The sequence below is a fragment of the Cavia porcellus genome, unplaced genomic scaffold (genome assembly GCF_034190915.1).
Source record: "Cavia porcellus strain 051 isolate PalLab524CR breed Dunkin Hartley unplaced genomic scaffold, mCavPor4.1 scaffold_11, whole genome shotgun sequence".
NCBI lineage: Eukaryota > Metazoa > Chordata > Mammalia > Rodentia > Caviidae > Cavia > Cavia porcellus.
Window position 1 is genome coordinate 69,174,299 of NW_026947494.1, and position 12,851 is coordinate 69,187,149.

Below are 12,851 nucleotides of genomic sequence, written 5' to 3' on the forward strand. Positions count from 1 at the left end.
GAATGTGTCTTCTTTCCTGACACCCACTTTCCCCCAACCCCTCCATTTTTCAGCCTGAGGGCTGGCTTGTCCAAGGGCTTATCCTGGCACCCTACCCACTTCCACACAGATTTGCAAAGAATCTTTCTGTTCTTAGCACACCAATGTTCTTTTCTATCAACCATAATAACCTTGATTTACTGAGTCGCTCAAAACCCTGTCAACTTGGATTCAATATATTCCAGACCTTAAATAAATGATCTCACTTAATCTTCATGATAACCCTACAATAAAGTGGGTGTTATTATTACAGGTTGAATCTTCCTAATCCTAAATGTTTTCAACCAGAATTGTTTCAGGACTTTGAATTTTTCAGATTGCATCATACTTACATATCTTTAGGAATGCAATCTTGGGAACTAAGTTTAAACAAGGAAGTTCACTTGTTTTTCTTATATACTTCTACACATAGTCTAAAGGTAATTTTATAAACCATTTTTAATAATTTTATGCATAAAACAAAGTTTCACGATGTGGAAACTTAACATCAGGAATGAAAAAGTCTCAGACTTTGGGACTTTCCTGATTTGCGATTTTTGGATTGGGCGGCTCCACCTGTAAACTTCATTTTACAAACAAGGAAGCTGAAGCCCTGCGAGCGTTTGTAACTCACCAGTTACCCATCCAGATGAGTGTGGATCCAAATGACCTGGCTCCCAAACCTGTGTCCTTCCAGGGTTCTGCATCACTCCTGTATGGTGGCTGACCTCGGCAAAGTAGTGCATTCAGGAGTCTGAGCAGCTTCAGAGAGGAAGAAAGCAATGACACTGATAGAGAGAATTCTACGTTTACTGAGTCTTTACCCAAAAGCACTTGAGAAAAAAATGATCATGAATTGGCAAGACTAAATTTTCCCTCTGTAGAAAGGGGAGAGCTAGAGATAATGAAGTTTGAGTATGACCAAATTAAGGGGACTATACCTTTGCATATGTGCATGCATTTTATATACTTCACATTCATATTCCTAAAAATGCAGTGACTAATCAGTGATGGGAAAAGTCATAAGTGCCCACATGATTTTAGAAAACCATGATAAAGTTAACATGGAGACAGAAATCTGCCCTGCAATGCAGTTCATGCTGTGAAGGTGTCTTCCAACAGGGTGTTCATTTATTCATCCAGCACATATTCCCTGAGCACTTACTATGTGCCACACTCCAGTCTTTCCAAGGTGCTGAGGTGTTTAGACAGGGAGTCTGCTCCTTCCAGCTACACTTCTCCACCTGTGTCCCACCTTCCTAGTGAGGCTGCTGGGGGCCGTGGAACTCACATACTCACAAGGAGACTGTGATTCACCAAAGCCAAGAGGAATCTCACAGCAACCTGACAGTTTGGGGATTCTCAGCACACTGCTGGTGACAAGGTAGCTAGGTTAGAGCCTCAGCCCTCCTCTAACATGCCAGGTAACCTCAAGAACCTGATTTGACTTGTGTCGACAGAGATAGGATACAATCTCCCACTGAGGTTTATTTACATCAAGAAACACATGCAGCATTTAGCACACTTAAGTTGAGAGAAGCCCTTAATAAATATTAGTGGTCATGTGTATTGTGGTCTCCTAGGCAGATAGCCCACAGACTCATGCATGGAGAGCTTAGTCCGCTATGCAACAACCTTCAGAGATACTCCGGGGTCACAAGGACCTTCCTCATCAATGGAGTCATCTATTTATGAATTCATAGCTGGAATAGCTATGCAGAGATGGTGCCCAAATGGAAGAAACAAGTCTCAAAGGTTGTGCCCTTTAAGGCTGTATCTCTCCCCAAAGTTTGTGCCCTGTCCTTTGCTTCCCAGCTCCAGCGTAAGCAGCTTTTCTCTCCCATAACCCTCCACCATGCTGTTTCTGCCTTGGTGCCAGATGATGACAGTTGGAACCTAAGAGCCATGAGATAAAATAAATCCTTTCCCCTTTACACTGTGTATGTCAGGCGTTGTATTCAGCAACAAAGAACTAGCTAATACAGGGTACTGTTGGGGAGCCCTCCAAATTCTCTGCATCCTAGCACGAACCTATGCAAAATAAGAGAATTACGCTAGATCCCTCCAGAAGCCAGAGAAAGATTTCTCAGAACACAACACACTTAGGGAACTAACAAAAATGAGCAGAAAAAACAACCAAAGGACTTGGCTCATGTTCTGAACATAACCTCAGCTCCAAAATATTTGTAATTTCCCTTTTCACCAAGACCCAGCAGTTTGTTCATCTCTGCAGCATTTCTTTGTTAGAGACTCATTGAGCAAGAACTTAATGACCTCTCAGCATAGTTGGCCCAGTATAGCCAAGATGGCCATTCTTGAGCCAGTGTGAGTAACACACTTTGAAAGACTTAAGAACCAATGGAATTGAGCTTGAGGTCAACTTAGCAGTGGCCAGGGCATTTGTCACCCCCAGTAGTGTACTTTAATGCTTAGAATTCTAAATGTTCTGTCATTGCTAATTTATTGAGTATTCATTGTAATTATCTCACTTGTAATGAATTCATTTGATATTAATTTCAATGCCATATGTACAGTACTTTAATGAGAATTATTGCATGATTCAGGATTAATTGAATCCATCTTTAAAATGAAATGTTAACAATCAATTCATATTACTTGGTTTCTTAAGCCCCTGGCAGAGCCTTTATTATAGTTATTATTATTTTTAAACAGTGCAAAGTATTTTCTAAAATGTGCATTCACAAGTTTCTCCCAATATCCTCTTCTCTTTATCTATACGTCACTCCTGCTTAGCCAAGTAGATTTGTCTAACCAAGACATCAGTGTCCTTATTTTTAAAGATGTCACCTTGTGTTTACAGCTGAAAGTTTCCTGAGCTGCTTCTATAGCAGTGAAATGTATCATATTTTTACACCACATTCATCTCATGACCATCCAGATTGGAAAAACATCAGGGTCTCTTCTAGTAAATCATGAAAATATTCTCTTGATTGCTTACCATGCCCTATCGAAAATTTGTCAATTCACCAAAAAATACAATCATGTTTTAAATGTGAGCATTAAAATGAGATTACCTGGAAGAGAATGATATTTTAAGTCATGTGGCTTTATATGAGTACATTTGGTATATCAGCTCAAATATCCTGATGACAAGTGAAAAATGAAAAATAATTCAGATATTTGTCACACTCTAACCAAGTCCTGGATATTGAAACACACAGTCCATCAGTTCTCTGGTGCCAACAGGAATGAGGAGAGAGAAACTGAACCAATACCAGAAAAGATGTTCAGAAAAGAAGCATGAAATGGAGAATCACTGTAGTGTTGATGCTTCCTGAACTTGACCTAAAAACTTCAAAGCAAAAGACAGTTATTTTAAAACAAACTAAGAACTTAATTTATGTAGGGTCTTGAGACAAGAGGCCAAAGCAAAAGTGGCATACAAATGTAACTTTGAGTTATACAACTCACTGTATTCATTTTATTAATTCACCAATTTTTGACATTTGATTAGCCCACAAATCCCAACAGCAAATATCTTATGTCTATTTCATATATTTTTATTGCACTGTGTGTGTGTGTGTGTGTGTGTGTGTGTGTGTGTGTGTAAAACAATGTAATTCATGGAGGTTAACAGCGAATTACAAACTCTGAGATCCATGTTAGTGCATGTTCCTGTTGTCATTTATCAGAGGACAGGATAAGCCTCCCTGAGATGGTGCTTGTCTTGCTCTTGGCATGTAACAGTATGATATATATGATACACTATGCTCATTTGCTGGAATTCTCTGCCCTATTGGAACAGGCACCAGTAATAGTAATTGTATGGAAACTCAATATGATCTGTTTATTACTGAAGGTTTATTTAGGGCTGTCACCATGATCCATAACTATTAGTAATCTCTCACTCTTATAGGGACTCAGGTAATACCTGATTTTTCAAGACTTCTACAAAACTTTAGTAATAAGTAAATATACACAATATTTCTTTGCTCTATTTCTCCGCTCCCTTCTTGCATAATTTGAGATTTAAGGCTTATCCCTGCTACAGAAAACAGAAATAAAAACAATCCATAATCCTTTTAAATGACATTAAATCTCATGATTGGATTTGTTTTTAAAACATTTACTTATGGGGCCAGAATATAACTCAGCAGCACAATGCTTGCCTGGCAAGCCTGAGGTTGTTAGTTCAATTCTTGTTATCAAAAAAAAAAAAAAGACAACAATTTACTAATCTAGAATGAAAAGCCAAACCCATCTAAAAGTTGTAGCTGTGTTTCTTCTTTTCTACTACACCAAATCTATCATGTCTGTCCTTGTGCATTCTCCAGACACCAAACAAGTTTAACTTCCATGAAGCACTACAAACACCACACGCAAGTAGCTCCATATCCATGCCATCCAGAAACGAAATAACATTTGACCAAGCACTCCCTGGGGGAAACAGCTGCATTGATAAAAAAATCTAATCAGACAAACCCTTAAAGAGCATTTATTAATGAGACTTCACCTTCCAAGGGCACAAGCGAGAAGCTCTCACCTGAGCCCTCCACCTGGATGGCACACGCGGATGCATAGATAGCTGTGGGATTAAGTGCAAATCCACAAGCCATATTCTGTTCAAAGTCATGTGAAGGGTTTACAAGAGAGACCCCTGGCCCTGAATCAAGGCCGGCAGCTTCCTGACACTGTTGGTTTCAAGCAGGAGCCTGAAGAGATGTCTTTCTATGGTCTGATGGCCATTTCAGAACTTGGGCAGTGAAATGGTCAATTCTTTAGAAAGAAACAGCTTGAAGCAACCCCTCCCCCATGGTAAGCGGCTGTGAGCATGACAGGCTCTGGTGGCCCAGAAAGGGAGCCTCTGTGTTTACTGGGACCCACACCATGCTGGGACCTGGAGCGACAGGAAACCAGGCAACCCCTCCCCCACTGCCTATTTTGTTTTGTTAAACTTCAATATACATGAAAGTGTGGACAGCTATTTTGAAGAGAACGAAAGACTATACAGCAGCCATTACTGACTTCCCTATTGCCTGGTTTTGAAGACCTAAAACACCTTCCTCATTCTGTTCAGATCAGTTTTATACTGTGTTGTTTTATATGAATTCTCTGTATGTGAAGACATGGACAACTATTTGGAAGAAAACAAGAGACAATATGATAGACAGTGAAGATCTCAGGTCGTCCAGCTTTGAAATTTATATCTCTTACATTGCTTTCTTATGTCCTATTTTGTTCATTTTGTTGTGTTTAATTTTACCCCCTTTAAAACAAAAATAAATGAAAAAAGTAAAAAAAAAAAAGAGAGAGAGAGAGAGACCCACACTACAGTCCTGAAGATTTTTGTTTGTTCGTAGGAAAACACTTTCGGTGTTCAGATATGTGAAGCTAAAGAAAAGCCAGCTATTTCCATTAGGACCCTGGTGTCCAAGTGGCCATAGCATTCCACTGTCTGCAGTGAGAGGTTATGGTTTACAGAAGACCCAGCTAGACCGGGCCGAGGTACTGACTGCTGAGAGCACATTTATTGGGTAACCAAGGACTTCCCCAAAGCACAGCACATTTCCCTGTCTGGAGAAGTTAATCTCAGGCTTTTGAAATAAAGGAAGTTACTTTTAAATACCCAAATATTCACGTAACTCAATACATACTCTCACCTTTCATATGAGTTCACTAGGGCGGACACTAGAAAGTACCCCAGGCAGAGCAGCAAACATAACAGAACTTCACCATCTTGCAACTCTGAAGACTCAGACTCCAAGTCAGGTGTCACTGGGGACAGTTTCTTCTGAGAGCGGTAAAGGAAAGACCACTCCAAGCCTCTGTCCTTGGCTTGTAGATGACCCACCTTCTCACTGTCATCACATACAAAGGGCAGTCGAGATGTACGATGTGTTTAAACTTCACACATTTATTACAGTAAGAAACACTGCCTTAATCCCCCTCAAAACGCTCCCCTTCTAACCAAGCACACTTGCTCTTCACCCGTGCCTCTTCCTGAAGCAGTTCTGGAAACCCTTTTTCACGAGGGCTGAGTGCTGTCCAAGGAAAAGGCTGTTTGGTGACAAAGTTACGGTGTGTCCTCATCCACCACATTCACCATATCTGGAATCACAAGGCCTCTGGCTTTTTAAAATGGACATCAAGGCAGTCACAGCACAACTAAAGACACTCACAGTAGAAGATTTACAGAACTGCCCCAGAAAGTGGCAAGAGCAATGGGGTAAGTGTGTCCCATAAGCAGGGACATACGGAGGGGCATTAACGATAATTCGCTTTTACTACAATAAAAATGTTTAAGCTAAGCATTCACTGCATGGACCGTATCTTCCATCTTTCTTTTTGAGCATGTTTGTGTCCAAGACTCTTCTTTTTATGAGGACACCAGACATATTAGATTAGGACCTACCTTGATGACCTTATTTCAATTTAACTATCTCTACGAAAGCCCTGTCTCAAATAACACCTCATTCTGAGGTACAGGCAGGTAGGGTTTTAATACGTGAATTGGAGAAGGGAAACCATTCAGTCTATAAAATCTTCCTATGGGCGTTTTTGTTTTAGAAATCACAAAGTCACTTTGTTTCTAGTTTTCTCACAAAAGAATAAAGAGACTAACAACTAGTCTGAGGCAGTTGTTTCATGCCTGTGTTTCTTTGCCAACTCTTGTCAGCACTGTAGAGAGAAAAGTCAAATCAGCACCTTGGAAGACTGGGAGGCCTTGCAGATATAGAACCTCATGCAGTGCAGGACAGGGCTTACTGTGAAAAATCTGTAACAACAGCTAACTAATGAGAGCGACAATAACCCTAAAGGAGGTCAACTACAAGGCCAGAATTTCAGAACTGGCTTGCAGTTCACGGATGAAAGTAAAACAGTTCTACCTTGAACTTTAGCAAACTAGCAGAAGTAACGTACTCAAGCAACTCTTTTAAGAGTAGAATTTTATTCATTAAATGCTATGTCAGTAGAAAGATCCCTTAGCATCAATCTTTTTGTTTTATTTTTATCAGTGCTGGGATTGAACCCAAGGCCTTGAAAATGTTAGTGAAAACCTGCTATGGAGCTACTTCACCAGCCCTCAATTTGCTTTTCTTGAATCAAAGGGACATTACATTTTGTTACCTAGTTTTGACTGTTGCTTAGAAGATAAAGTAACCTGAAAATCTGGAACCTAGTCTGTCCAAAAGAACTAAAACTTGTATGCTTTCCTTTTAACCCGGAAACCTTTTCCTTAAATTTCTTTTCTGCACAGATATCTAAAAAAAAGTACAAAATAGTCCATCTTAAACTTAGCAAAAAGTCTAAAACACCATCTGGTGCCATGTTGAAACATTTGATGGGGGTCAGGAAAAAGCCTGCAGGCTGATGAATAGGAAAACACTCAGTCACACGCTACGCACCCCCCACCATGCCCCACCCCCACCCCGCCTCTGCTCAGAGCCCAGAGGGGAAGGAACTTCCTGGGTGATTTGGAGGGTGCCAGGATTATAGTCTTGCAAAAGTAGGAAAACGCATTAATTACTGAAACATTTCAGTAACTTTACCAAAGCAAGGCAAATCAAAAATGGCATGGCAGAAGTCTGAATTAAGGAATATTTTAATGTTTCTTTGAAAAGATTTCCCTTCTTCAACCCATATCAGCATTGATCAGTGGCTGTTTATTAAAGCATAGATAAAGTGAGTGTAACCTGAAACCTGCCTCTGAAATAAGTAGAGGTTGCCACTGCACCCTGAGTTTGACTCCTTTTTGGAAATGTTAAGGGGAAAAGATTTCTCTGAAAAAAAAAATATTTAAAACAACAACCACAATACGTGGAAAAAACGTGTTCATTGCCTTTGCGTGAGGATCCTCAGGCATCAACAGCCACCGTCCCTAGACAGAAGATGTCCCCTTCGAAGAGCAAAGTGCTGAGCAGAGGAAGGCCCGCCTCGCTGGCTTTCCAGATTCACAGCAATTAGATCACTCGGCTTTAATGAGGAAAAGCAGGAGCCGCAGAACGCGAGCAAACGTGGGGTTTGCAGCCAGGCGCCCTGGGCTGTCGCCGAGATTGCAAGCAGGCCTGCAGGACGGAGCCCAGGGGACCACTGGCACGGTAGCTAAGGGCGCTGTCGGTCTGCGATCTCTCCGCGCGCTGGGCCGGCGCAGGGTCCCGCAGCTGTGCCGCGAGTGGCCGGGAGAGAGCGCGCCAAGCCGCCGCCGCGGGCCCAGCGAGCCGTGCGGACCGCCAGGAAGGCTGGGGCTTTGATTCATAAAAACATAAATTCCACTTGATGAACAATAATAAAGGAAATTGACTACGGGGCACCATGGAGATGAATTTTTAAAGTCCCGAAATCAAGTTATTTGAGATTATTTAATTTAATTTACGAAATTTGAATAACTGTGCGATGTAATGGTGCATGGCAGGGCATTTAGATTTTATAGCTCCTAAATGCTTCTCTTTAGGGTGATTGCAGTCAGTTGCATGGTCGCCAGAGAACTCTGTCCCCCTCTCCAAGCTATGTAAACAAATTGAGGAGAGGATAATTACACACTGGGAGAAAGGGAGAGTCTACTGAGGGCGCAGACAACCCCTGCTGCAAAATATCACCCTTCAGCTAATAAACTACCTCGAAAGTACTCAAAGATCGATGTGAACGACTTTATTAAAATTAGCCCAACAGCTAAATCCAAAGTACAAGGGCTTTCCCGATGTTTTTATAATAGAATCCTCATATATTAAAACATATAACATCTAATACTATATATTAGTCTTTTACAGGGTCTCGGGCTATGCAGTTCAGGCTGGCGTTGTGCTCACTTTGTAGCCCAGGCTGGTCTTGAACTTGCAAATGATTCTCCTCCCTCAGCCTCCCAAGTACAGGGATTATAGGAGTGCACCACCAAGCCCAGATTTCCACGTTTATATTTCTGCTTTATTTTTTTAAATTGACAAGTGCACATTTCCAACAGCTTCCCAACTGATACATTTGAGCACAAAAAAATCTAGAAACTTTGGTTATACTTTGATAACAGAAAATACTCTTCTAGAAGATGTAAAAAGTCCTTCTGTAAAAAGGCATCTTTCCTCTGAGTGGTCGGCGCGCACACTCACATACACACACACACACCACATGTTTGCATGGATGGGTGTGTAAAGTTGCACAGAGGGAACTGCACACATGAATTCAAATATCGATGTGTGTGTATGCATATACGGGTCCACATGCTGTCTGTGTGCCACTCTCTCCTATTGTTTTCAACGTAACTGATTTTGGCACCAGCTCATTAGCACTTTGGAAGGGCCTTCATTAGCACTGGGATAGTATCCAAAAAGAATCCAGAAAAATCAACACATGGCTGCTCTTGTTCTCACGATAAATGACAGCTTTCCTGGAAAACAACAACAGTCAAGAAGCAAAACAAAACCCAAAAGCAACAAGAGTAGCAATAATATGAATAGAGGAAGTCAGTCATCACTAACTTGGATTTTTAAATTTTTTAATTTATTTATTTATTCAATTTTTTTTTACAATTCTCTTCTTTGCCACTAAACCTCTGGATACTTTCACACAATTAAAAATATAAATAGCAAAAGTACATTAAGAAACCCTAAAAAGATAATCATGCAAGCTTGTATCTCTCTGTGGACATAAGCATACCAGGGACCAATTCAACATAAACTGCCCATTCCACAATTCCAGCCCCCAAAGGGCAGGCTGTCCATCAAAACTCCCACCCCGTGAATCTGCAAGGCTTGAGAACCAGAATTCAGCAGAGATGCACCCTTTCTGGAAAACAGAATCTCCCTAATTACCTGCAAGTCTCATCATGAAACCATTAATAAATAAAAGTTTGGGTTGTTCAGATGTCATGGGAAGAGCAGAGAAAGCAGTGAAGTCCAAACTAATCAACCCCCGTAGTATGCAGTGTGTGGGGGAGGGGGTGACTATGCCTTCATACTCATCTTCACAGGGAGGCGGGCGGCACACTCTGAAGAAAAGAAGTAACAATGCCCCAGAGGACATTACCCAAAGGGTTAATCCTTTGCACTTCAGCCATCCAATAGCAGTGAAAATTGAAGTGTGTGTGGCCTTCAGGCCAGCCAGTCTGCCCGGCAGAGAGCAGCCATCTCCACCGGGGCCTCAAGCAAGGAGAAGCCTCCTGCTCTCCTGTCCTCTTTGGCTTCTCCGTCCTCGGTTTCTCAGTTTGATTTTTCTCCAAGTTGGTTAGATTCGGAGATTCAAGTGGAACAGAAAGTAGAGAAATAATTTTAACGGGGTGAGGGGCAAGCGCTTCCAAGACATTAGGGGCAGATTTTCCAGAACAGCAGGAGGGTACCTGAGACCGGTCTTGTGGGGAGGGTGTCAGAAGACAGCTGACACAAGTGGGCACCAGGAGAGCCATGTCTTAAGCCGAAGACACCCCAGAGTGTGGCTTGGCAGTAATTCAAAATACCGAAGCAGTGCTCAGAGCAGAAAGAGAGCCAAGCATCTCTAAATTCTTTCATTCGTTCCACAAATATCATTAAGTGGCTGTGATGTGACAGGCAACAACACATCAGCACCAGGCACGTGAAAGTAAACAGCATACTTCTCGAGCCTTCCTTACTTAGCAAGTCCAGCATTTTGTGTGGCTTCTCAGTCGGTACACAAGGTCCTCTAATTCAGGAGGCAGGGACGAAAGCCTGTGAGTCTGCGGGCTGAGCAAACATCAAGCCCAGAGTGAAGCACTCCTGAACTTAAATCCTTTGGAGCCGGCTGCATGCTGGACGCCCTCTCCCTCTGCAGCTATTCTGAACTGTAGCTCAAGTGACTGCTGACAAAGAGTTCAGCCTTAGAACCGGCTCTGAGTCAGCCTGTTGCTGATAATTATTATGAATAAACTAACACAATCTCATGTCTGACGGGATTGTTTCACTCTCTAGTAAGGGCCAGAAAATTGATTGAAAAATTTCCAAAAGAAAGAGAAATTCGAGCAATGAAATTAAAGCTATGTCTCAAAATCTTGTTCATTAAGCTTTCTCTCTTTTCGTCTCTCCAAAAATGAAGTTAGAAGCAGACTGGTATTTGGCAGGGAGACCAGTGTCAACACTCGCTGTATTTACTTATTTATTGGTACATTGGAAGGCAGCCACCATTTATGGTCCTTCATTCCCAAATAGAAGGAGCAATGGTTCCTGCCAACATCTTCAGGCCACCTGACCAGCCTGTCTCTCCAGCAGCCAAGAGGGAAACGGGTCCAGGACATTAATTGCTGGCCACCATGTTTATAATACAGTTAATGTGGCCTGTAATCGAACAGGCCTGAGCTAAAAGAGGTAGCGGCAGCAACCTTCCGACACGGCTTAGCTCTCATAACAGCGAGGCTTGGACAGGCAGACCCTGACTGTGTCCACACCCAGCCGCACGGTTCACTGCCGTGAAGCCCCTGTTGGAGTTCTGAGAACTTGGCGTGGTCTCAGAGAGTTGCACATCCATGCAGTGATGATACGTTTGAGGAAAATGTCCTTCTGAGGAAAGGTCAAATAAATAGGGATTTGCTTTAATGAAGAAAGTGGAAGAAGTGTGGAGAGGGACATGGAACTTACAAGTCTTCACCATAACAGGAGAGTAAGGTGGGCTTTGTTAAAGGAGGGTAAAGAACTCGTCTCAACTCCAGCAGAACTCCAGTGAGAGAAATGACAGAATTTTAGAACCGATATGTCCTTAGGGGTTATTAACTCTGTGCTCTTCATTTGACCAATGTTGACTTTATCTTCCAGGACAGATTCTGCACTAGAAGTTGCTTCCCTACATGTAAATGGAGTGTTAGAGCCTCAAAATCGGCAGACATTAGCAATGGAAGGACTTTTTTGTTTTTTTTTTCCTGAGACAGGATCTTGCTATATAGTTCAAGCTGGCCTTGAACTCACTGTGTAGCCCGGGCTGGCCTCAAAATTGCAACAGATCCTCCTGCCTCAGCCTTCCAACAGCTGAGGTTTCATGAGGTTTTATGCCTGGTTTGGAAGGATTCATTTAAACATTAATAGAGCTGGGTATAGTGGTACAAGGCCAGCACTTGGAAGGCTGAGGCAGGAGGATCTCTGTGAGTTCCAAACCAGCCTGGACTACAGAGCAAGACTCTGTCTCAAAAAAAAACAAAAAACCAAACAAACATTAGAAATGTGCACATATCACCAAAAGGACTCACACTTCAGGTTAAATTGAAGACTAAGGAAGGCAAGTTTGTTCCAGCAAGAGCATCGTACACACCGTACCAGTATGCCAGAGGCTTCAAGGGTGTCTGAGTCCTCTGGGCAGACTCAGTGGTGTGGGTGGGGTGGGCTGGGGCATGATCCACCCTGGACATCACATTTTTGGGGCTGCACATTTATTGATCAAAAAGAAAACTATATGATAATGTGTGGTTATGTTGAGCCATATGTGATGTTCAGCTAAGTTTTCCTGAGCAAACCTGAACACAGCACATGACTGGTTTTGCACGAATTGTATTGAGTGTCTCCACCAATGCGTTAAAGGACCACCCTGCAGCACGGACTCTAGCTGTGCCGCTGGGCAGACGGCCTATCCGTGCATTAGAGAGCGAACCTATTTTCAGGAGAGGGCATGTGCAAGCTTGGCAGTGCCCCGCACGGGAATATGCAGTGGCAGTAGCCGCTCAACAGCCCCTTTGGGAAACACAGAGAGCCTTCAGGAGGAGCACCTCCCATCACCGCATCCTCGGCCACCGCACTCACAGGCAATTTCACGGAAAGCAGGCTGTGGACACACCACGCCAGTCACTGAAGCTCAGCTGGTCACCACCACAGCTACAGCATGAAATTTCCCATTTGCTCCACAACCTCCGAATTCAGAGCACAATTGCCACCAGCTGTGCTGGAAAC

General features: G+C 42.6%; 1 non-coding gene across 1 annotated transcript; it reads left to right on the forward strand.

The window, feature by feature from the left end:
- Positions 1-4,636: 4,636 nt before the first annotated feature.
- Positions 4,637-4,773, forward strand: LOC111755344 (small nucleolar RNA SNORA2/SNORA34 family). The gene has a single exon (XR_002789902.1). It is a non-coding gene; the product is annotated as a small nucleolar RNA SNORA2/SNORA34 family (small nucleolar RNA).
- The last annotated feature ends 8,078 nt before the right edge of the window (positions 4,774-12,851 follow it).